This window comes from Choloepus didactylus, chromosome 9 (assembly GCF_015220235.1).
Source record: "Choloepus didactylus isolate mChoDid1 chromosome 9, mChoDid1.pri, whole genome shotgun sequence".
In the NCBI taxonomy this organism is placed as follows: domain Eukaryota; kingdom Metazoa; phylum Chordata; class Mammalia; order Pilosa; family Megalonychidae; genus Choloepus; species Choloepus didactylus.
The window spans coordinates 30,392,149-30,399,333 of record NC_051315.1 but is presented as its reverse complement, the minus strand read 5'-3'; the positions used below and the strand labels follow the sequence as shown (position 1 = coordinate 30,399,333).

The following is a 7,185-nucleotide window of genomic DNA, read 5'->3' as shown; positions in this document are numbered from 1 at the left end:
TCACTTCAAATAAAGTTAAAACATTTAGTGAATTATCACACCAAAGCAATAGTACTGTAATATAGTTGAGACCATAAAGTAATCTAAGATCAAGCATTATTTAGCTATTTTCATAGGAAAAACCACTCTTGTGATTGGTCTCAGGCTAACATAGCACCAAACCTTCCACAAGAAAAACTCTTTACAAAAAGCTAAACTTGAATAAAGGATCTTTGTAAAACTGTGACAAAAAATTCATTGATTAACAAATCATATGTAAATAAGCTAAAGATATTTTTACTTGAAAGGATATAAAGCCGAGTATGCATAATGACAACTTATTAGGAAAAAACTATCATTGTGGAAAACTTTTATCATAAAATATACAATATTGTGGAAAATGTGTATATTTAGCTATACACCTCTATTGAAAGATCCATATAGAAATGGAAACAGAGATAGAGAGATAGAGATAGAGGTATATGTTTATTACTCCAGGCATACTGAAAATCCTGTTTTTATTTGCAAGTGGCCAGTGTTAACTAGAATCATGAGAAGGTTGGGTCAGGTAAGAGTTGAACAATACCTTGGTCAAAGACAAGGCACTACAGAGGCAGAGGCTAATTTATAGTACAAAGAGGAGAGAAGGAATAAATCAAGCCAGGATAGAGATGGTGATCGAAGGACCTTTTTTTTTTTTTAATAGGATGACTTGGTTAGCACTTGTGGTATTCCTAGTGATCCTTAAGAATCCCAAGTATGTTAAACTAGATCTTATTCTCCATGTAATTAGCTACAGCCTCATTCTACCAGAAAGCCTCAATATGTTCAGCAAAAGTATTTTCTCTGGACAGAATGGATGTTCCATTGGGAGTTTTGCTTCAGTACTGGTTTGAGTGTAGGTTCTTTTTTCTGTTTATCATGTTCACTAAATCATTTTTTTCCTAGTTTTAAACTGACTTCCTACCACCACCACTTTAGGACCAGAGCATAGTTCTTGATAACTGACATCTTAATCATTTTCACTTCCATAAAATATCCATAACAAAGTTCACAATCCTAAATTATCTTTCTGTCCTTCTGCTGTAGGCTACTTACTAAAAAAAGTGGTTTCCTTTTTCTACTTTAGCCTTCATTTTGTATATCATTTCCTTTTGCAATAATTTCAACTAGAATTTACATGTAAACTAGATGTAAATATAATATGACACACATGAAGGCAAGGAAAATTGGAGAGAAGACATGGATACTAATGCCTCTTTTAAAAAGACTCAGGCCTTGAGTATCTTCTCTTGTAGAGTATGCAGAAAAATACAAATTAGCTGGAACCTTAATCTTTGCTTCTTTACATTGTAGTGCCATTTTGAGACTGGAGTACACTTTCAATAAATAATGACACCTAAGTATTTCAGTCTGCTTGTGCTTCTTTAATGATCACCAAGAGGTGCAGAAGATGGTTTTTGTTCTGCTTCATTTTCTACCAGGCTCCTAAAGAGAAAACATGGTGGCAACATTGGGTGCAAATCAACACAACTGTGCCAGGAACTAACAGGAGCTGTGGAGGTACTGTCAAACCTAGACATTTTCTGGGAAGACATTAAGACCAAACTTTCTGAATGCTCTATCAATTAAAGTCATTTTTGAAATGATAAAAAGGAGGATTCAGAAGCAGCAGCTCTCATTTTTCAGATTTTTAGACATATAAAGATGAGATAACATTAACAAGGGGAGAAGAAATTTTATATTTAGGTATAGAGACTCAAGAAATCCGAAAACCAAGGTGGCATGCCACCATGGTTAGAGAATCAGATCAGTGGGAATATGTGTCTGCATTGGGAGTGATATATAGAGAAGGATTACTGCAGGGAAAGATAAGAGGACTGAGGCCACTCCTCTTTCAACCTCCAGCTCTAAACTGTGGCTATTAACCAAACATCTTTGGTTGAAAGTAGAAGGGGAAGTGGCAGGGACTTCAGCTTCCCATGAGATCTAACTGCATAGTTGTAAACAGAAACATGCTCATGCTGAGAGTTCTAGAATTAAAGTAGGAATGACTTGGTAGCTCAAGATCAAACTCTAACCAGGTGGATCTCTAGACATAGGGTTCTTTATGTTTAATGTATTCTCCAGCACAAATCTGGACCACAGGTCAGAGACCAAACTCATAAATATGTTTCCAATATGGAGAAAGATATGGGTAGCCTGGAAGATGCCCCCTGAAACCTTAGTCCTTTGTATGTGTGGAAAAGAGGGAGAATAAGGAGAAAGAACCTCTGTACCAACTGGTATCTGATGACAATCTGAACATGAGAAGGTCTCCCCATTAGGCCTCCAGAAATTGAAGTTGAGAACTTCAGGAGGAAGGACTGAGAGGATGGTGGTCTTGGATCTTCAAGAAAATTGAAGCTCTTTTCTCCCTTGGGAAGAGACTGAGTCCTTAAAGGGATGAAACAAAAGAGGGCTGTATGCTCATCTGATGATGCTCATTTCCAGTGTGTGGGGTTAGACTATCTGAGATTATAGAAGAAGTGTGGGAGAGGACCAGGCTAAAAGAATTTTTAGTAGAGGAGGACATGATCTAACTTGCAATTCAAAGATTATTCTTATATTCTGGCTAGTGTCTGGATAATGAGTTCAAGAGGAACAAGATTAAAAGTACTATCAGTTCAGAGACAATTGCACTAGCCCAATTTTAAGATGATAATGATGTAAAATTAAGGGAAAGAGTTGCAGAAAAGTGGGTAAAATTGAGCTTTAGTTTGAGAAAAAGATAAACAGGTTTTGGCAGATTAGGTATAGAGTGGAAGGGGAGGAAAATATTATCCTGGCCCTACCACTTATTATCTATGAGACATGAGGTAAGTTACTTCACTTTTCTGTGCCTCGCTTTACTCATTGATAAAATGGGAATAATGCTAGTTCTTTCTCGATGTCTATACAAATATTATATAGTAGTGAACTGCCAACCTCCAAACGATACTCCTGAAAAATATTTTGCTCAAGCAAAACTTAGTTAAGTAGAATTAGTATATGTTGCTTCATATAAGCACATATAATTATTTCCTTTTTTCAATAATTAAAATATTTTGTCTGCTAGACTTGACTTTGATTTGCTACTGAAATATTGCTTTTGTTAATTATGATTTTAGATCTATTTTGATTCATATCAGAGTATTCCCCAACTATACATACATCTGCCTTTTTGCACATCTTCTGTTAAGGTATTTACAAATAACTATAGGCCCAAGCAAGTATTCAAACACTGAAAACCACTAATAAATAGGGAAATAGCACTACACAGAATCACATTTTTAAATTATCAATTTAAAGCCTTATTTTGCTTCTAAATAAGTACAATTCATTTCTTGGAATACCACTGATAGGAGTTGTAGACAATGTACAATGCATGTAAAATTATTAATATTTATTTTATTTATAAAAATGATTCATCATTAGCAGCAGACAAGCCCATGAGAACACACTTTAACACAGCAGCAATCACAGACAAGACTGATTGACTACACTGTGGCCAATTTCTCTTCCCAGAAATGTCCACTTTTAACCTTCAACTCCAAATGTCAGTGCTTCTGTTTCTTGCTTTCAACAAGATGTCAGTGGATTCTTTTGAATCACTCCATGGTGATTGTTAAGTCATAGTTCTCACAAGAATTATAAAAGTTTTTCCAATTTTCTTCATTTCTTGAATGATTTTTTGGGATTTGAGATTTGGAAAAACATTTCAATTTCTTGAGAAATGCCAGAAGGAATTCATGAATGATAACAGTAGGCACAGGAAAGTATGTTTGATCCCAATACTGCTTAAAAGAGGACTATGGAATTATGTTCATTTTAGTACTAAAAATTGATGGACATCAAGCACTTTTAAAAGTGCCTAGACTTCCACTGAGGAGAGCGAGGCCCCTGCTATCAGTCTCCTCCAGGAAGAGGCAGTGATGTTCAGGCTGTGGTCTTCACCAAGGAAGAAGTAGGGCTGCTGGATGCCACCCAGAGGAAATTGTACCAAGGTGTGATGGTGGAGAACTTCAGGAATCTGTTCTCCATGGGACACAGGAATCAAAATGAGATAGATTCTTCAAGAAGTAGCATTAAGATACCTTTTATGAAGACCGTATATGCTGGCAGATGTGGGAAAAAATTACAAGTAAATTAACCAGAAATCAAGATGCAATAAGCCCTCAAGGCATGATGTCCAAGTTGGTAAAACAAGATAATTGCCCCTGTCAGATGTGGCTAGGGAATCTATTCAGGTTTCTGAAAATGAGAATTATGTAATGAAGCATCAAGGGAAGAGTTCCAGTAGGAATCAAAATAGTTTCCCAACAGGACCACTTGGGATTTGTGGAGCAAAATGCATCTGACAGAGTCGCAGAACTATCAAATGGATGTAAGAAATAAACTGTGTAAATGTGAGCAGTGTGTAAAGAGAAGAGTCTCTCATCACCATGGTGGTCACCAAGTACACAGAAAAGAGAAAGTGTTTAGCCATAGTAATTATGGAAAAAATTTGAAATCATCCCAGCATAGCGTAATCCACTCAGGAGTGCAAACCTCTGATGAGAATGGAAAAGGCATTAGCATTGGCTTTAGTCTTGAAGTTCATCAGCAACTGCACTTAGGAGAGAAGACTCATATATGCATCAAGTGTGGAAAGGGCATCAATTACAGCTCAGTGCTTCCCAATCATCAGAGTGTTCGTATAGGAGAGAAACACTATGGGAATGAAGGGAGTGGGGAGGGCCTCAGTCAGAGTTCACATCTTCAAACTAATCAGAAAGTCAACACAGGAGAGAAACATCACAAATATCAGGTATGTCAAAGAGAGCTTCAATCAGAATTCCTCTCTTCCCAGTTATCTCACACAGGAGATAAGTCATATAAGTGTGACAGGTATGGGAAGGGCTTTGGTCATAGTTTAGATTACATTTTCTGTGTAGACAACACTGGAGAGAAATACCATAAATGTGATATGAATAATAAAGGTTTAAATAAGATATCACAACTTCAGGCACTTCAGGAACCCACAATGGAGACAAAACATGCAAATGGAAAATGTGATAGAATATTTAATCAGAAGTCTGGTCTTCAGACAGTCCACACTGGAGAAAAATCATATCAATGTGAGGTGTGTAGTAAGGTCTTCAGGAGGGCCTTAAATCTTCAAGCTGACCAGAGAAACTGTACAAATGAGATGTGTGTGATAAGAAATTCAGCTATAATTCTAACCTTCAACCCATCAGAGAGTCTACACAGGAGAGAACCCATTCAAATGTGAGACCTGTGGCAAGGGCTTCAATCATATTTCAAATCTTCATGGTCATCAGAGAGTTCACACAGGAGAGAAGTCATACAAATGTGAGACATGTAGTAAGGGCTTTAGTCAGAGTTCATATATTCAAGCCCATCAGAGTGTCCACAAAGGAGAAAAACCCTACAAATTTGAGACATGTGTTAAGGGTTTCAGCTGGATTTCAAAACTTCAAGTCCACCCAGGAGACCTTATTGGAAAGAAACCAGACAAATATTTTGTGTGTGGTAAGGGTTTAGTCAGAGAGTATGTGTTCAAGTTCGAAAGAGAGTCCATAAGGGTGATAAAACCAATAACATGATGAGTGTGGTAAATGTGTCCTTCAGAACTCAGACTTCTCATTTTCATCAGAAAACCCACACAGCAGAGAATATTTTTGAAATGTAGTGTTTCAGGAATTCAAGAATGAGCTGAGTGTTTCAGTCATGAGTTCTAGTGAATAAATTCTATTGTTGTATGAATATGGCCACTATTTCAAGCAGAGCTCTATTTGTCACAGTTATCAGAACACACAGCAGAGAACTGCAATAATAGGGGTTTCACATTCAACAGAGGCCTCACAGCAGAGAGACCTTAAAAATGATGAGTAAGGTCAAGACTTAAGCAAATATTATGATGAACATGACAAAAGCCATGTGTACTAGCATGTAAGCTCATGAGGGCAGGAAATTTGTTTACTGCTCTATTAACATGATCTCAAACCATTGCCTGAAAAATAGCAGGTCCATTTTTATGATTGCTGCTTTAAAATCCTTGTCAGATCATTCAAAAAAAAAAAAAAAAAAAATAGTGCCTAGCACATAATAAATGATCAAAAATATTAGCTGTCCTTGTTATTGTTGGAGCAAGCATGTGGATGAAGTGATCACTTACTGAGAGAGCAAGTGGGTTGGGAAAGGAGGGAGAGGTGAAGAGTTGAGTTTACGATGTTAGGTTTAAAATGCCTGTGGGATACTCAAGTGGCACTATCAAGGGAGTAGTTGGGCTTAATAAAAATCTGGTGTTGAACTATAAATATTATTGGTATTTAGATAGTACTTAAAGCCATGAATGAGGATCAGATCACCTATGCAGATAATATAGTCTGAGAAGAGAAGAGGGTCTGATCCAGGTACTGACTGGGAGACCTGGTCACATATATATCTCCTGAACTGCCGCTTTCATACCCACACTGTTTTATCCTCTTAGTGCAAATGCACTGTTTCTTAGTTTTCTCCACAGCAGTCTAGTTGGGCTTGAAGACTTGGTTGGCTTAGGTCCAAATGTCCTACCTAACACTTGCTATTCTGCTTCCTTGGGCCCAAGACATCTACCTACCCCCTAGTCCCTGCTCTAATCTGATAGGACCCATAAATGTGAGGCTGACTTTGAGCATTGACCTTTTCACCAACAGTGCCTGTTTTAGGTTGAATTATGTATACCAACAAACATGTTCTTAATGTTAATCTGTAATCTGTGCTCTGTGACTTTGAACCCTTTGTAAATAGGACCTTCTGAAGAAGTAATTTTTATTTTCAGTTTTGGTGTGGCCAACTGAAAAAGGTTAGGTCTTAATCCATATTACTGGAGACTGTATAAATATAAGCAACCAGAAGCCAGAATCAGAGAAACAGCAGTGAAGCCAGAAGTCAGTGGAAACCAAAAGATAATATCAATGCATTTTGGGTTTCCTTCTACTTTAAATATTTTCTATATCTTAGCTTTACTGGACCTGCATATCTGCCACAGAATAGTCAGAAGACCTGTGTTTTAGTTTAATTAATATGAGGGATATTATCAATGCATAGTATATCTTTGAAAAAAATTCAATGGAATATCCCTACATTTTCATCTGAAAATTAAGTGAAATAGTATTATCTTAGATGCCACCAATTTGTTGA

At 36.9% G+C, this 7,185-nt stretch overlaps 1 pseudogene; it reads left to right on the top strand.

The window, feature by feature from the left end:
* Window positions 1-529: 529 nt before the first annotated feature.
* On the top strand, window positions 530-5,606 carry LOC119543697 (annotated as a pseudogene).
* Window positions 5,607-7,185: the final 1,579 nt, after the last annotated feature.